Source organism: Bombina bombina, chromosome 6 (assembly GCF_027579735.1).
Source record: "Bombina bombina isolate aBomBom1 chromosome 6, aBomBom1.pri, whole genome shotgun sequence".
Classification (NCBI taxonomy): Eukaryota; Metazoa; Chordata; class Amphibia; order Anura; family Bombinatoridae; genus Bombina; species Bombina bombina.
In genome coordinates this window covers 189,237,955-189,256,667 of record NC_069504.1, presented here as the reverse complement: position 1 = coordinate 189,256,667, position 18,713 = coordinate 189,237,955, and positions in this window count along the sequence as shown.

Sequence of the window (18,713 nt, the reverse complement as noted above, 5' to 3'; positions counted from 1 at the left end):
TTATATGGGTTGGTGGGAAAAGGACCACATTTATGGAAGTGGGAGCCCCCTCAACTCAAAGATAGTGTTTTATAGGAGGTTCATTGACGACCTCCTTTTCATTTGGAAGGGTGATGAAACTGAACTCACCTCTTTTGTGGGATCACTGAATAACAACGACCTAGGTTTGGGTTTCACCTTTGAATTCAGTTCCTCTCACATCAATTATCTGGATGTTACCCTGCGGGGGGTGGTTGGTGAAAAAATCTGCACCACAGCATATAGGACACCTATATCAGGTAACACACTGCTGCACTCTAAGAGTAGCCACCCCAAAGGAGTTTTTAAGGGCATTGTCAAGGGACAGTTCACTCGTCTGAAACGAAATTGCTCTTTGAATTCAGATTTTAAGAGGAAGCCTCATTACTTTCCAAAAGATTGCAGGAAAGGGGCTACCATGAAACTCTAGTGAATCGGCCTCTGAAAGAAGTTAGGCATTTGGATAGAAAAGATTTCCTGTGCCCAAAGGCAAAAAAGACCAAAAAAGTGGGCGATACCAGGGATGAACTGTACTTTGTCACTGATTTCTCGGAACAATACACACAAATTTGTGATGTAATCAAAAAGCACTTACCCATGCTCAAGGCAGACAAGGGTTTGGCAGACCTGTCGTTCAAGTCATGCCACTTCTCCTATAGGCGGAATAAAACCTTAGGAAATCTGGTAGCACCGAAAGATCAGAAAGAATGAAGCACAAGAATCCTCTTGGCTTAACCAAAAAGGGATGTTCAAATGCCATAATAGGGAGTGTGTCGCTTGCGAGAAGGTACAAACAGGGAGTCAGTTCATTTCGTTGGTCACAGGGGAGGTATTCACTAAAAATATGTGTTTAAATTGCAGGTCAACATATATAATATATCTTGCCTCCTGCGAAATGTGCAGAGTACAATATGTAGGCCTCACTACAAGGGAGGTCAGGTCTCGTATTAGAGAACATCTCTCTAGCATCAGGATAGGGAAGGCAAGTACTCCCCTTGTCCAGCATTTTCCTAATATTCATGGTAAAAGTGCAGACACATTCCACTGGACGTGCATTGAAAAAGTACTCACACCACCAAGGGGGGGGGGGGTGATAGAGATAGATTACTAGCCAAACGGGAGATCTTTTGGATCTTCACGTTAAAAACAAGATACCCCCAAGGTCTGAACTCAATGTATGACCTAATCAATTATTGGGAGTAGTAGGTGGTTAATACTACAAGTGATGTAACACACTACATCGGTATTTATTCTCTACTAGTTTTTGGTATATACTGAACGCAAATAGCAGTCCACACTCCTTAAATATTGTCCCTGTGACACGGACATGTATTTATACAATACGTGTCAGGGGTTTGTAACATTCATCTTTTGGTTTGGATAGACTGATTTGCTCACTGTTCAGGAAATCGGTCTCCGGATATTGGCTATATTAGCCCCCCCTTTGTTTGGATCTACCTTACTATTGGAGCATTTAGACAGCAGAGGACTACGGCAAAATTTTACATCATTTCAAATATGTGATTCTTATAGCCTGTTATATTAGGGAGGTACCTGTATGACTTGAGCAATTATTACCCCCCTCCCTTCCCCCCACACCAATTAAAATAGCTTTGAGGATAGTGACTGTGAGGTATGCAGTTAATAAGTGGTTCAGGCTAGCTATTTTTTACATATGTTGAGTGAGCCACAGCAATTATTTTCCATATGTGTTAACATGTCACTGCTAGTAAATGCCCTTGTTTAATAAAGGAAGGTATCCCAGATAGGAATTTATTGATTTAGATAGTCACATAGAATACAGGGCTAGCAAAGTGTATAAGAATACTTTTGTTCTGGCCAGGATACAGATCCACATCAAACTCTACCAATTTGCTAATAGGCAACTCTCAAGGGTTAATGTGCACTGAATGTGTCAAAAAGTGCAATTTATTATTGTCCAATAAGAGTCATGTACTGTGTTTTTAAGGGTGGGACTAAACCCACACAGGTTAGCAGCTTTGAGAACGGCATCCAGCCGAAACATGTCAGCTGTGTGAGCTGACTCTTTTTAGGACTTACCATCCTGTTATCCTTTTTAATCCTTTTTTGTTTTAAGGATGTTCAAATAAAGATGATTATATTTTAACCTGTCGGTGCTCCATCCAATTCTTTCTACTTTGCTATTCTTTCAGCACTTCCCAGAGTTCTTCTTTAGATGTAGGTTGTCTTTTATTTCTTTCTCTGTCCATGTGATCCCATACTGCCTCTATAATATTCAAGTCTGGACTCTGTGGAGGCCAGTCCATGACTGTCAGTGTTTTATCAGCTGTTTTTCTCTCCAAATATGATTTCACTGCATTTGCTGTGTGCTTGTGATCGTTATCATGCTGAAAAATAAAACCATTCCCAATCAAGCTCTTTCCAGAAGGAATGGCATGATGAAGTAAAACCAGTCTGTACTTTCAACTTTCATGATCCCATCAATTCGGACAATATCACCATCACCACTGGCAGAAATTAAGCCCCAAACCAGGACAGACCCTCCACCATGTTTTACTGAAGGCTGCAAGCACTCATTCTTCCATCTCTCTCCAACATTTTCTCGCATATTGTCGACGATTGCACCCAAACATTTCAAACTTGGATTTGTCACTCCCTAATACTCTTTTCTACTGCTCTTCATTCCAATCTTTTTGAGTGTTTCACCCTGTTCCCCTTCCAAAAAAAGTGGGTTTTGGCTGCTACCCTTCCAAGAAGACCATTCTTGATCAAGCTTCTTCGGACTGTAGAAGGGTCAACTTGGCATCCCTATTAAGCTCTTTTGGTATGTAAATTGGGTCCCTGCATTCAACTCCTACCAAATTCCCTGTTTCCTGTGTCATTTGTATTGTAAGTCTCTCTTTTGGTATGTGTATGTAGTCTGTGTAATAAAGTATGTATTTACTCTGCTGATATCTTGCCAATACTTGTTATAATTCCTAAATTTATAATTTCACTAATAGTATAACACCAGCCTCCCCCCAATTCTATTGTCTCTTATTTTTACTTATCTCACCCTGAATAAAACTTTCCCAATTGGCCTTTTGACTGTCTTTGATCATGGCATTGCCTAATTTATTGCAATTAGCTGAAAGCTCTGGCCTATAAATTTTACACTGCTAAGGGGAAGCAATGCAGGGGTTAGCATTGCAGAATTAGATAGCAGTATTGTAAGATGATCTGTTCACATCTCTTAAGTGAACATTTATAAGTGAGGCACAAAAAATTATACAAGAATTGAACAAGGATTGGACAAGGGATAAGGCCAGTTCTGTTTTAAAACTGAGTTTTATCCACTGTTTGACTAGTTTGTAAAAATGCTCACTATCTATATATTCCTCTTTGCCACCTTTTGTCTCTTTAACAAACTACTTTACTCTATTACTCCTTCCCCCTCACCACCTGCACTGTTCATTAGCCCCATCTCTCTTAACCTCACATTGCTTTTGTATTCATAAACTTCACACATTCCTAGAGACTTTCTCTCCCCCCTTGCACCTCATCACAAAAACATTACTGCAAATCAGCATCTTATCTCATATCACTCTCCCTCTTGCTCATACTAGCTGCTGGTGACATCTCCCCTAATCCTGGTCCCCCACAACTTCCTTGCCCTGCACACCCATGTGTGCCCTTCAATAGACTTCACAAACAAAACTCTGGTAACCTCAATCTTATTCGTCTTACATATAAAGCCACCACCCCCTTCACTTGCGCACTATGGAAATCTCGCTCTGTTTGCAACAAGCTCACTTCTATCCATGACCTCTTTATCTCCCACTCTCTCAATCTTCTGGCTCTCACAGAAACTTGGCTCTCTCCTTCAGTCACAGCTTCCTCTGCCACACTGTCACATGGGGGTCTCCACTTCAGTCACACTCCTAGGTCTGATAATAGACAAGGAGGTGGTGTTGGTATTTTACTTTCCTCTCGTTGCATCTTTCAACAAATACAGCCCTTCTCTTCCCTCACATTTTTCTTCATTCAAAACACACATAATTAGCTTATTCTCTCCCCTCTCTAAACATGCTGCAGTCATATACCGCCCCCCCCCCCCCCCCCCGGGTCCTTAACTCTATTTCTAGATCACTTTGCTGCCAGGCTATCTTATTTCCTTTCCTAAGATACCCCTGCCCTCATTCTTGGCAACTTCAACCTCCCTGTTGATAATCCCACTACCTCCTCTGCAAAACAACTTCTGCAACTCACTTAATCTTTCGACCTGTCACAATGGACTGTCTCTCCCACGCACAAAGACAGTCACTCCCTTGATCTGATTTTCAGCTATCGATGCACTATCTCAAACTTCGCAAACTTCCCTTTTCCTCTTTCTGACCATGACCTCCTCACTTTTAACATCACTTCCCTCCCTACAACTCTCCCTCCTTCTACCCCTCACACCAAACTTCACAGAAGAATCAAGTCATTAGATCAGCAACAACTTGCTAACTCTCTCGAAAACTCTCCTCTCTTCCATACCCTCCTTTTCCTGCCCTGATGAATCTATCTGCCATTATAACTCCACCCTTACATCGGTCCTTGACAATCTGGCCCCACCTACCATAACTAGGAAATCATACACTCATCCTCAGCCCTGGCATACTCCTCTGACACAGTACCTATGCAGATGTTCCCGTACTGCTGAGTAACACTGGAGGAAATCTCGGAACTCAGCTTACTTTCTTCACTATAAGTTCATCTTAAACGCTTACTATTCTGCCCTTAATCTATATAAGAAACATTACTTATTTATACTTATCTCTACTCTTTCTTCAAACCCAAAACATCTGTTCTCCACATTCAATACTCTTCTCCGCCCACCCCCACCTCCCACTACAACTTCTCTCTCAGCTCAAGATTTTGTCAGCTACTTCAACAGCAAAATCGACTCATCAGAAATTAAATCGGCTCTCAACATACTACTAGTCTCCCACCCCCCAAAAGCTCACAATCATCCAAAACCCACATAGCCAATAATTTTGTTTTTTTTGCCCCTGTTACTGAAGAAAATGTTTCTGCCCTTATACTATCCTCTCACCTCACTACCTGTCCCATTGACCCCATCCCCTTACAGCTACTCCCCTCCCTCTCTTCTACCATTACCCCTATACTCACACACATCTTCAACCTCTTCCTCAGCACTGGTATATTTCCCTCATCTCTTAAACATGCACTGGTCACACCTATCCTCAAAAAACCTTCTCTCGATCCAACCTCCCCATACAACTACCGCCCTATTTCCCTTTTCCCTCTTGCCTCAAAGCTTCTTGAAAAGCTAGTATATGGACGTCTATCCCAGTTCCTTACATTAAACTCCCTCCTTGACCCACTGCAATCTGAATTTTGTCCCCTACACTCCACAGAGATATCAATTGTTAAGGTTACCAACCTACATACAGCAAAATCCAAAGGCCACTTCTCCCTGCTTATCCTCCTTGATCTGTCTGCAGCCTTTGATACTGTTGACCACTCTCTTTTGCTCCAAACCCTCCATTCCTTTGGAATCTGTGACACAGCTCTCTCGTGGCTCTCTTCCTATCTGTCTAACCGTACCGTTAGTGTAGCCTTCTCTGGGGAATCCTCTGCCCCGTTACCTCTTTCTGTTGGGGTACCACAAGGCTCTGTCCTCAGTCCCCTTCACTTCTCAATCTACACATCATCATTAGGTTCCTTAATAAAGTCCCACTGGTTTCATTATAATTTGTATGCCGATGACACCCAAATCTACCTATCTGCACCAGAACTATCTCCTTCCTTGCTTACCCGTGTCACTAATTGTCTCTCTCATATCTCATCTTGGATGTCCTCTTACTACCTCAAGCTAAATCTCTCCAAAATTGAGCTCCTTATATTCACCCCATCTTCCAAAACCTTTAACCCCCATTTCTCTATATCTTTTGATAACTCCATCATTACCCCAACCCCACATGCCCGATGTCTTGGGGTCACACTTGACTCAGATCTCTCTTTCACTCCTCACATTCAGTACTTGGCTAATGCCTGCTGCTTTCACCTTAAAAACATCTCTAAAATTAGACATTTTCTTACACAAGACACAACTAAGATTTGACTCCACTCTCTCATCCTATCCCACTTCAACTACTGCAACGCCATCCTCTCTGGTCTCCCTAGCTGTTGCCTAGCTCCTTTACAATCCATCATGAATGCATCTGCCAGGCTCATCTTATTTTCATGTTGCTCTTCATCTGTTGCACCTCTCTGCCAATCCCTTCACTGGCTTCCTCTTGCCTCCAAGATTAAACACAACATTTTCACTATGACACACAAAGCCCTCAACTGCACTGCTCCCCCCTATATCTCAGACCTTGTCTCCAGATACTCTCCCTCCTGTCCCCTTCACTCCGCTCATGATCTCCTACTCTCGTCCTCTCTTGTTACCTCCTCACATTCTCATTTACAAGACTTTACCAGACTGGCTCCAATCTTATGGAACTCTCTGCCTTGCTCCTCAAGACTCTCCCCTAGTTTTGAAAGCTTCAAGCACTCCCTGAAGACTCTACTTACATAGCATTTAAGCCTATGAGTGCAGCTGTTTGTAGTTCACATTCATAAGAGCCAACTACAACAGTGCAACTCTCGGCAGGGCCCTCTACCCACTTGATCCCTGTAAATGTTATTTTGTATACCACCTATGTTCATAGTGCTGCAGAATCTGTTGGCGCTCTACAAATACCTGTTAATAATAAAAGCTGCCAGATGCTGAGCCAGGTCCTTGCTGGACTTCTTCTGGTCTCTCAAAGAAGGAACTCTGAGAAACTTCTCATCATATTTTAAAGTTTTCTTGGCCTTCCAGTCCTTTTTATTTTTGTTCTTGACCTCTCCTGATTCTTCAAATTTCTTTATAAACAGTTTGACTACCACATCTTGAGTATACCGTTTGTTTGCTGATTTCCCTTTGAGAGTGGCCTTGCTGATGCAAAAGTATGATTTTATGTTTGTCAAATTCTGTGACCTTTGGAATGTTGAATGGAATGATGTGATTTAAAGTTGGTATTATTAGCAAACGTCCAATGAATTAAACTCATACCTCATGTGTATGTAATGCTTAAGCATGTCTTGTACAAATCTGGTGTAATAGACCATTTTCACACCAGTCATTTTGACATGAAATAGTAGGGCAAATACAGGTGTTTGCATTGACATTAATTATGGTTCCATTCCATTTAGACTAACGAGAGCCAGGTCCCTGCTATTGCTCAAGAGTAAGGGGAGGTCACACTAAATACGTACCACTTTAGAATATAGAAGCTTTTCTTTCTTTTTTTCAGTTTTTTAATACTGCATAAAAAAATCCTGTATTTGCTGGTTGTATTATAATAAAGAGACTGAGAAATAATTATATATGGTCATTATTATATTATATATATAGTCATTATACCATTGCTAAAACTAATAATCTAATACTTTTGCACAGTACTGTATATATATATATATATATATATATATATATATATATATAAATATTCTATGTGAAGAACATAGGAATGTAAAGTATTCCTAAATCACTGTCGGCTTTGACTGGCAAACAGTTAAAATTATGAACACAATAAATAGAATGATGCATAGTCATGCAGAGGAAAATAAATGAGTCAGTCCTGGTGATAACGCAAGTCAAAAGCAGCTGTAAAATCCAAATCAGAATCACCAAAATGTTAGGAACATACAAACATTTTCCATTTGCTTAAAGTGACTCTAAAGTTAATTTTGTAACCCTTTATTTGTAACAAAATACTAAAATGAAAATTTTCTGACAAAGTCCATGATTTTAAATTTTACTGTCACACTAATAGGAGCTAGTATAAAGTCATAATAAGCTCAGGGGTTGCAGTGGGACCATGATTTAGCTTATGATAAGGACAAATTATAATCTCTTTACAGGTTCTTAAAGAATCCATTGTATAGCCTTTGTTTCTAATTTTCAATTATTCTACTACTAATGATTAGCTTCCACAGATCTCAGAGTCACTAGTCTAATTCCTGGCCTTTTTAGCATGTTTTTCACATATTAATTAGTTCTGTTAACCTTTTAAGAACTCACAATTTAATTACAATTGAGCCACATATTGTAGTAACTGGGGTTCTATGGAGTTCCACCCAGTTCCTACCAGCTGTATGTGATCAAAATCTAGTCAAGAAAAATTACATAGAAACAAATCTCAACATCTCCCAATAAATAGCTTCAGTCAGGGTGTTAATATATCATAACAGTCACTGCATCTGTCTTGAACGCAATATGGATGGATCAAAAATACATTATGTTATTATTATTATTATTATTATTATTAAAGTAATAAAGTGTAACAATTCAGTCCCCATTATAATAAACTCTAACCTATTTTTAGTCACACAACCACAGTAAACAATAAATTGCAACTTGACCCGACCCAACCAACACTAGCTTAGTTGAAACAAGTTTCAAAACTTATTAATCATTATTGCAATTAACTCTACCAGACATTTCCTCACTAGACTGCCCCAAATTCCACTACATGAGCCTCCCCCATAACCCTCCCTAGTGCCCATAGTACCCCCTAGAAAATCATCACCTCAATCTTGCCAAACATGCAAGAGCCTCCCTTTAAAAAATATCCTTTCCAACTCACAATGATTAATCTATCAGAATAGTATATTAGACCATGGCAAGGAAGAGAACTGCAAAAATCAGACTTTTCTTGAAAGGGGGGGGGGGCAATAGTTATTTTTTCTTTTTTAAATAATAAAGGTGATACAACGGGTGACATTGAGATTGGAGAGGTTTATGGAGGGGGTGATTGTGCAGGACAACCCTGTATATTAGGGAACTATTGTGGTGGGGTTAGTTTACTTGGGATCTGTTGGTGTTGTAAAGGGAGGAATTGTGGAAGAGACCAGATAATGAGGCCAAACAAGTTAACGAGGTTGGCTAAGTAAAAAGTTTAATGGAAGCTGCTCATAGCAGGACCCTATATAGCAGTATTTTAATATTAAGGTGGAAAACTGAAACCAATAGTAATATTCATAGTATTTAATAGCAGCTCCATTTCTGCAACAGGATTAAAGGCATCTAAAACACTGCTTCTTTAGTAAAAACAAATATTAAATTGTGTAATTGCAAACAACGTACTTGTATTCTTGCAAAGCAAGCACTTAGAATTTCTCAGTGACAGTGTAGCAATTGCCTTCAGGTTGATGAAGGAGCTGACATGTTGGTAACTTAAGTTGCTTTCTGTCCTTTTCTGAGCATGAGCAAAACAGACTTCCTGTTTCTCTAGTGTTCACTGAATAGTAAACCATCTCATGTTACTCTCGAAATCTTAAGACATCAAGCTAGATACGTCTTTATGTAGCGGCCTAAGCCCCCTTGAAGGACTGTGACAGGATGTAAAGGGCATTGCATAAATGAAGTTTAAATATAAATAAAGGGTAAAAACCTTTTAAAATAATGAATGATACATATTGCAATTATTTATATTAAGTATAACCTATTGGCTAGTGGATTTGTTTAATCACAACAATGCAACAGGCTGTTATATCCCTTTAAGATATATCTCTCAGTTGCCTCAACAGTTATAAATATCACTAATGAATATTCCCTAACAGCACAATTTGTAACTATTATTAGACATGTGCACAGCGGAAAAATTTGTTTTGGTTCGTTTCGGACCGATTCTGATTTTTTCGAATTTAGTTTCGGATACATTTGAATGAATTTGTTTCGGATTCATTCGTATTTGAATAAATTCCGATGTATTCGGATGCATTAGTTTCGGATTCGATTTGTAAATTCGGAAGTTCGGTATGTGTTATGTTGATTCAGATGGTTCCAAGTTACACAAACGGAATTATTTCACTGTTCTATCTCACTAAATCTCACTAAATTTAATTTTTATACTGAATTGTAATTAGTCCATGGCTATTTGAATGTAACGAATAAATCCAAACTAATTTGGATTTATTCGTTACAAATGCATTCGGATTAGTTTAGTTTCATTGCTAGGGTAATTCGGAAATTCAAATTATTTTGAATCTCTGAATTTGGCGAATTCATCCGAATTTCGATTCAGAATGAAGAGAAACGCACATGTCTAACTATTATACAGTCTGAATATCACAGAATACTGTTTTAGTCTAAAATTTAATATTTCTTATGTTCCATTGCTCAGCTCTTTATGAAGTGTGGGAGGTTTATAAATGTATGTTATTTGTACATTTGAATGAGCATTAGTTCCACTAAGTTTGTATTTTTCATGTTAGTATGTATCTTATGACTGTATTTAGATTTAGATATGTAATCTTATAAATGTTATATAAGTTGTATGCTTTGTAACAATTTGGCAGCAGAATTTATAACCTCACATATTGGTCTGTAGGTACTGTTACCTGCAGGTAGTAAGACAAGGTAATTACAGAGACATATAGTAGGAAGGTCTTAAAATAAATTAAAAAATCAGCGTAATGTGAAATCTTTCTGAGTATGTTAACACCTTGCTTTCTTCCATTGTTTTTCAATGGCCAAACTCCCTCAACTCCTAACCATATTCAGAGAAGCTAATCCAAACTTACTCAAGTAGACATGGATGACCCCTGAAATTTTAGTACTCTTTAAAAACCTTTTATTTCCTTAGTTGAGGACAATTAGGGACATACATAAATTATTATTATTATTATTATTATTATTATTATTATTTGTTGTTGTTGTAGTAATTGTCATGTTCTAGTAGAATCTGCAGTGCTATACAGGAGTAGAACAAATAAAAAGACAAGATAGGGAAGCTAGACTGAGACAGAAGGTGTATCAGGCCTTAAACCCTAAAGACATTACAAATGAAATGGTAGTTGGATAAAAGAGCTACTACACTGATCAAACAATCACTTTGTAGAATATTGCTGGAGTTTAGGGTATACTTGCAATTCTCATAGGAATTTGAAAACCCACAAAAAATGTATAAAATGTACTATTAATATAATATTGATAATAAAATATAATAATAAAATTAACAAATAAATCGTAATAAAAAAAAAAAAATAATAATAATAAAATAATATAAATATATTTTTTTACCATTTCTAGAAAGAAAAGAAATGGTTGAGGACAATTAGGGACATACATAAATTATTATTATTATTATTATTATTATTATTATTATTATTATTTGTTGTTGTTGTAGTAATAGTCATGTTCTAGTAGAATCTGCAGTGCTATACAGGAGTAGAACAAATAAAAAGACAAGATAGGGAAGCTAGACTGAGACAGAAGGTGTATCAGGCCTTAAACCCTAAAGACATTACAAATGAAATGGTAGTTGGATAAAAGAGCTACTACACTGATCAAACCACTTTGTAGAATATTGCTGGAGTTTAGGGTATACTTGCAATTCTCATAGGAATTTGAAAACCCACAAAAAATGTATAAAATGTACTATTAATATAATATTGATAATAAAATATAATAATAAAATTAACAAATAAATAATAATAAAAAAAAATAATAATAATAATAAAATAATATAAATATATTTTTTTACCATTTCTAGAAAGAAAAGAATAGGGAATTTGGATGAACATGTGCAGTAGCTGATGAAGTAGCTTATCATTAAATATGTCCTTCACCTTATTTATTTTTTATTTAAATTTTTATTTTAAATTCGACTCTGAGCATTAGAACAATTTCAGAAAAATGCCTACAACTGATTGAATAATATCAGATATAAGACTTTATAATCAGGGTTGATCAGTATTGTTCTTAAAATCCAAATTCAGTGGAACCATATTCATGTACAATATAAATGTACAGTACATTAAGAAAAGTGTGAAAAAAGGATACAAGAGTTAAACTTTGTTGATATTTCTTTAAATGCAATAAAATAATTTGACATTTAAGCTAGAATAGGAAATTTTTTTATTTTTATTTGTAATGCACTTTAACATGTTTATTTCATATGTTAAATAAATACACGTACAGATACAAATAAAAAAAAATATGTGAACCCTTTGGAATTACCTTGATTTCGGTTTATTAAAAATGTTCTTTCTTCTTCTATTAAATCACAATAATAGACAGTCACCTAGATTACAAGTTTTGCGTTGCGGCTTGTAACACAGAAAATATGTCATTTTCATTGTTAAAACAGCACCACAGCTATTACAAGTGTTGTTGGTATAGGTGTACCGTACACCTTTTAGCCTGTAACGCAATGTCAGTCCCGCACACATAAAAATGACGTTATTTTATAAGATTCCCATACCGCCGGTATTACGAGTTTTGCAGTGAGGCTAAAAAGTGAGCGTTAACAGCCTAAAATGACAAGATCTGTACCGCCATCTAAAGTCAGTAGTTTTACGCTACAAAGCTGTAACATAAAACTCATAACAAAAGTGTTACAAAGTACACTACACCCATAAACTTTTTTGATAGGGCTATTAGATTAGGTGTAATTCTTTTTTATTTTCAATAATTTGTTTGTTGTTTTGTGTAATGTATGTTTTTAGGGGGTGTTTTTTGTAAGCTAATGAGCTGTTTAACTTAGGGCAATGCCCTACAAAAGGGCCCCCAAAAAATCCCTTTTAAGGGCCCTTGGTAGTTTGTTCTAGAGTAGCGTTTTTTGTTTTTTTGTAATGATAGGTTTTTTTATTTTTTGTAATGGTAGTTTTTTTATTTTTTGTAATGGTAGGTTTTAGTGTAAGGAAGGTTAGGTTTTATTTCACAGGTAAGTTTGTATTTATTTTAACTAGGTAGTTATTAAATAGTTAATAACTATTTACTAACTAGTCTACCTAGTTAAAATAAATACAAACTTACCTGTGAAATAAAAATAAAACCTAAGCTAGCTACAATATAACTATTAGTTATATTGTAGCTATCTTAGGTTTTATTTATTTATTTATTTATTTATTTATAAAATATTTTACCAGGAAGGATACATTGAGATTTCTCTCGTTTTCAAGTATGTCCTGGGATCACAAAACATTGCATTGATACAATAGGGTACAATAAAATACAAAAACAATAATAATACACAATATATGCAAACATTTAACATAGAGCAGGTATGAAATATTTAATCAACCATGACAGGAGCATTCTGTTTTGAGATATGTATAGAGGGATCTCTTAAAGGATTTTAGGCTTGGGGAAGTTTTAAAGTGTGAGGGAGGTCATTCCATAATTGTGGCGCTCTGTAGGAAAAGGAGGATCGAGCTGCTTTCTTTTTGTATTGAGGCAAGCTAAATAATGTGCTGTTATAGGTTATAGGAGGTGGGAATAGCAGGGGAGAGCATTATGCTCAGGTAGGGTGGGAGCTTCCCAGAAAGGCTCTTAAAGACAAGGCAGGAAAGATGGAGGGTGCGTCTGGATTCCACAGGAGCATTCTGTTTTGAGATATGTATAGAGGGATCTCTTAAAGGATTTTAGGCTTGGGGAAGTTTTAAAGTGTGAGGGAGGTCATTCCATAATTGTGGCGCTCTGTAGGAAAAGGAGGATCGAGCTGCTTTTCTTTTTGTATTGAGGCAAGCTAAATAATGTGCTGTTATAGGTTATAGGAGGTGGGAATAGCAGGGGAGAGCATTATGCTCAGGTAGGGTGGGAGCTTCCCAGAAAGGCTCTTAAAGACAAGGCAGGAAAGATGGAGGGTGCATCTGGATTCCAGCGACAGCCAGTTTAGTTCTATTAGCATGTCACAATGGTGGGTCCTGTAGTTACATTATAGCACAAAGCGGCAGAACGCGTTATATAACGTATTTAGTTTATTAAGGTGAGTTTGCGGAGCAGGTGCATATACTATGTCCCCATAATCCAAGATAGGCATCAGCATTTGCTGTACAATCTTTTCCTTTACTGTAGGGCGGAGGCAAGATTTGTTTCTGTACAGGGCACCTAGTTTTGGATAAAGTTTAGAGGCAAGTTTTACTATGTGGAGTCCAAAAGATAGATTGGGGTCTAACAACATACCTAAGTATTTAAAAGAGTGGACTGCGGTCAGCGTGCAATTGGATTTTGTTTTGATGCGAAGATGGGAATTTTGTAATTTTTGTATTTTAGTTCCCATTCCAAAGATCATTGTGACCGTTTTGTCAGTGTTTAGGAAGAGTTTGTTTTTCGAGATCCACTTTTCTACCTCTGTGAACTGGTCTTGGAGCACTGCTTCAAGCTGCGGCAGATCAGATTTGTTTGCATAGATTACCGTGTCGTCTGCATACATGTGTACAATTGAGGATTTGCAGACATTAGGCAAATCATTTATAAATAATGTGAATAGTAGGGGGGCCGAGAATGGAACCTTGGGGAACACCACACGTGACTGGGAGAGGGAGAAAGTCACTGTTAGAGACAGAGGCATATTGTGATCGATACGATACATATGACTTAAACTAGGTTAACGGGCGATCAGTTTTTTAGTTTGAGAAGTAGTATGTCATGGTCCACTGTGTCAAAAGCCTTTGCAAAATCAAGGAAAATAGCTCCAGTTAGGTCTCCTTTTTCCATGCCAGCTTGGATGTCGTTGCAAACTTTTAGGAGGGCAGTTGTAGTGGAGTGATTCGGTCTAAAACCTGATTGATTAGGGGTCAGATAGTTAGAAAGTTGATAATACTCGCATAATTGCGTATGGACGCATTTTTCTAAGATTTTTGACAATACAGGGAGCAATGATATAGGACGATAGTTAGAAACCAAGGTTAACTCCCCACTTTTATGAATAGGCACTACTCTTGCAGTTTTCCAGAGTTTGGGTATGTATCCAGACACCAAGGATTCGTTAATTAGGGTTGCGACAGGCTTAGCAATTGCCGGCGCACTGAGCTTCAACAGCATTGCTGGGATTTGATCAGGTCCTGACTGTTTTTTCATTTTTAGATTATTGAGGTGTTTCTTAATGACATTAAAGGGTACAGGTCTAAAATTGAACTTTTCTATATTGGGTCTTTGCTGTTTTAGTGGGGCCTGATCCACATTTGTAGCTTCAGGATGCGTGCCATTTATTAGTTTGTCAATCAGGGTGGTGGAGCATCCGACAAAATAATTGTTAAAGGCATTTGCTACTTCTAAGGGTAGTTGCAGGTTTTGGTTATCCACATTGACAGTGGAGGTTTGGGAGTGGATTGGTGGATTTTGTAAGTTATTTATGAGTTTCCAAAACTTTCTATGGTTAGATATATTATTGTGCAGATTTTCACAGAAATATTGCGCCTTAGCCAATTTTGTTTGTTTAGTACATATATTTCGCCATTGTCTATATGCACAGTGATCATTCATAGAGCCAGTATGCTTGAACTTTGACCACAATGAATCCCGAAATTGGTACATTTGAATGAGGTCAGCTGTGATCCAATTCAAGTGTGCTCCTTTCACTCTCACCTTACGCAGCGGTGCATGTAAATTCCAAACTTGTAGGAGTTCAGACTGAAAGAATTCAACTGCAGAGTCTAGATCTGGGATTAGGTTTAATCTGTGCCAGGGGAGGTTCTTGATGTCATTTAGAAATGATTGAAGATTACATTTTTTGAAGGACCTGCTGATTTTAACCTTGGGAGAGGATTTAGTAGCCTTTATTTTGCGCACACAGTACACTAAGCAGTGGTCACTGAAATTGTTAGGGAGAACACCTGCTTCCTTGGTTCGGTCGGGAGGAGTGGAGAGAATCCAGTCAAGCAGGGTATGATTATGGCTTTTGATGTTTATGCGAGTTGGGGAGGAGATTAATTGCGTTAGCTGCAAAGATTTAAACAGCGTGTGTTGGGTGTTGGGTTTTGAGTTATGGATTCACTAAGGAGCTGTGCTATGTCCAAAATGGAATGCATAGGGGAGCTAGGTGGGCGGTAGATTCCTGCAACAATGATTGCTTTACTGCACGGGATCTAAATTTTGCCAGAAATGAAATCAAAGGTGGCAGGAGAGCTAGATTTTTGTATGGGGGTGAACTTTGTGGAGTTGTCAACATAAATTAAAATGCCGCCTCCTCTCTTTGCTCTGTCAATTCTATGGCATGAATACCCAAGTATTGCAATGGCAGAGTCAGGTATTTTTGCAGTTAGCCATGATTCAGAGATCACAATGATTTTTGTCTTGTATTGTAAACACCAAGCTTTCAGTGCATCGATTTTTGGAAATAAGCTGCGTATATTACAGTGCACAAAGGAGAGGCCTTTTTTAGCTGGAAGGCTAGGAATGGAATTTGCTGGGGGACCAGAGTTAGACTCATTTTCAAGGGCAAGTAGCATAAGGAATAGGAATTTGGACATAGTTTTTGTTTGGCTATATAGTGAATGGCATACTTTATAATTTTATGAGGTGGAGGTAGGAGGGTTATTTTTTATAACTCTCCACCAGCACTCAGCAGATACGTTACAGCAACTGAGCAGGCCATGGTGTATGATAATTTGTTTTCCAGTTTGAGGTGGGTGATTATGGCAGTAATGAAGTGAACAAAATTGGAGTGAGAAAAGGGTTGTCATGAATATCAGTATGGTCATATTTTGATACATGTTAGTGCTATGAGGTGTGTAGATGAAAATAAATAAAAAATAGTACAATATAAAAAAGAAATATATATATACGGTATGTATATATATATATATATACATACATATATATATATATATATATATACACATATATATTCACACACTATTGATGTGGGATATATAGCTATTTGTAGGGAGAGAGGGTATGTATTCTAAAGGGTTAAGTGAATGGAAGGAGGTGCTGATTAGTGTTTGCAGCTGTCAGTTTAGGAGAATGAAAGGTGTGTGGGAGACTATCTATAAATGGGGGAATGAACTTGGGGTGGGTGGGGTGAGGGGCAGGGTGGGAGGGCAACTATCTTTCTTTATCTACCTGATGCAGAGGGCAGTGTCAGCTGAAATGTGGGTCTGTGAATGTTCTTTAAAGACTTGTTGTAAGTATACTTTATAATTCAGCTGATGCAGAGGGCAGTGTCAGCTGAAATGTGGGTCTGTGAATGTTCTTTAAAGACTTGTTGTAAGTATACTTTATAATTCAGCTGATGCAGAGGGCAGTGTCAGCTGAAATGTGGGTCTGTGAATAGTGATGTCACGAATAGTTCGCCGGCGAATAGCTCCCGGCAAACATAGCTTGTTCGCGTTCGCCGCGGCGGGCGAACATATGCGATGTTCGATCCGCCCCCTATTCGTCATCATTGAGTAAACTTTGACCCTGTATCTCACAGTCTGCAGACACATTTCAGCCAATTAGCAGCAGACACTCCCTCCCAGACCCTCACAGCTCCTGGACAGCAGCCATTTTAGATTCATTCTGATCCTGCATTCTTAGTGAGAGGAGGGATAGTGTAGCTGCTGCTGATTTTATAGGGAAATTGATAGCTAGGCTAGTGTATTCAGTGTCCACTACAGTCCTGAAGGACTCATCTGATCTCTGCTGTAAGGACAGCACCCCAAAAAGCCCTTTTTAGGGCTAGAACATCAGTCTTTTTTTTTTTGCCTGTGTAATTTTGACTGTGAAACATCAGTCTGCTAGTGTAATCTAATTGCAGTTGCCTGCCTGCAGTGCCACCACTCATATCTGTTGTAACAGTAGTTTAAATTTTGTAAAAAAAAACTTTTTTGACTGTGAAACATCAGTCTGCTAGTGTAATCTAATAGCAGTTGCATGCCTGCCTGCCAGCGTGTGTGCCAGGCCCACTTGCCAACTAGTGCCGCCACTCATATCTGTTGTAGCAGTAGTGTAAATTTAAAAAAAAACAACTTTTTTGCCTGTGAAACATCAGTCTGCTAGTGTAATCTAATAGCAGTTGCCTGCCTGCCTGCCAGCGTGTGTGCCAGGCCCACTTGCCAACTAGTGCCACCACTCATATCTGTTGTAACAGTAGTGTAAATTTTAAAATAAAAAACTTTTTTGACTGTGAAACATCAGTCTGCTAGTGTAATCTAATTGCAGTTGCCTGCCTGCAGTGCCACCACTCATATCTGTTGTAACAGTAGTTTAAATTTTGTAAAAAAAACTTTTTTGACTGTGAAACATCAGTCTGCTAGTGTAATCTAATAGCAGTTGCATGCCTGCCTGCCAGCGTGTGTGCCAGGCCCACTTGCCAACTAGTGCCGCCACTCATATCTGTTGTAGCAGTAGTGTAAATTTAAAAAAAAAAAACTTTTTTGCCTGTGAAACATCAGTCTGCTAGTGTAATCTAATAGCAGTTGCCTGCCTGCCTGCCAGCGTGTGTGCCAGGCCCACTTGCCAACTAGTGCCACCACTCATATCTGTTGTAACAGTAGTGTAAATTTTAAAATAAAAAACTTTTTTGACTGTGAAACATCAGTCTGCTAGTGTAATCTAATTGCAGTTGCCTGCCAGTGTGTGTGCCAGGCCCACTTGCCAACTAGTGCCACCACTCATATCTGTTGTAACAGTAGTGTAATTTTTTTAAAAAAAAACTTTTTTGACTGTGAAACATCAGTCTGCTAGTGTAATCTAATTGCAGTTGCCTGCCTGCCAGCGTGTGTGCCAGGACCACTTGCCAACTAGTGCCACCACTCATATCTGTTGTAACAGTAGTGTAAATTTAAAAAAAAAAAACTATTTTGACTGTGAAACATCAGTCTGCTAGTGTAATCTAATTAATCTAATGTATTTCATATAGATAAGACTGTGCTCGTGCACGAGAAGTTATCTGGGAGCAGGCACTGATTGGCTAGACTGCAAG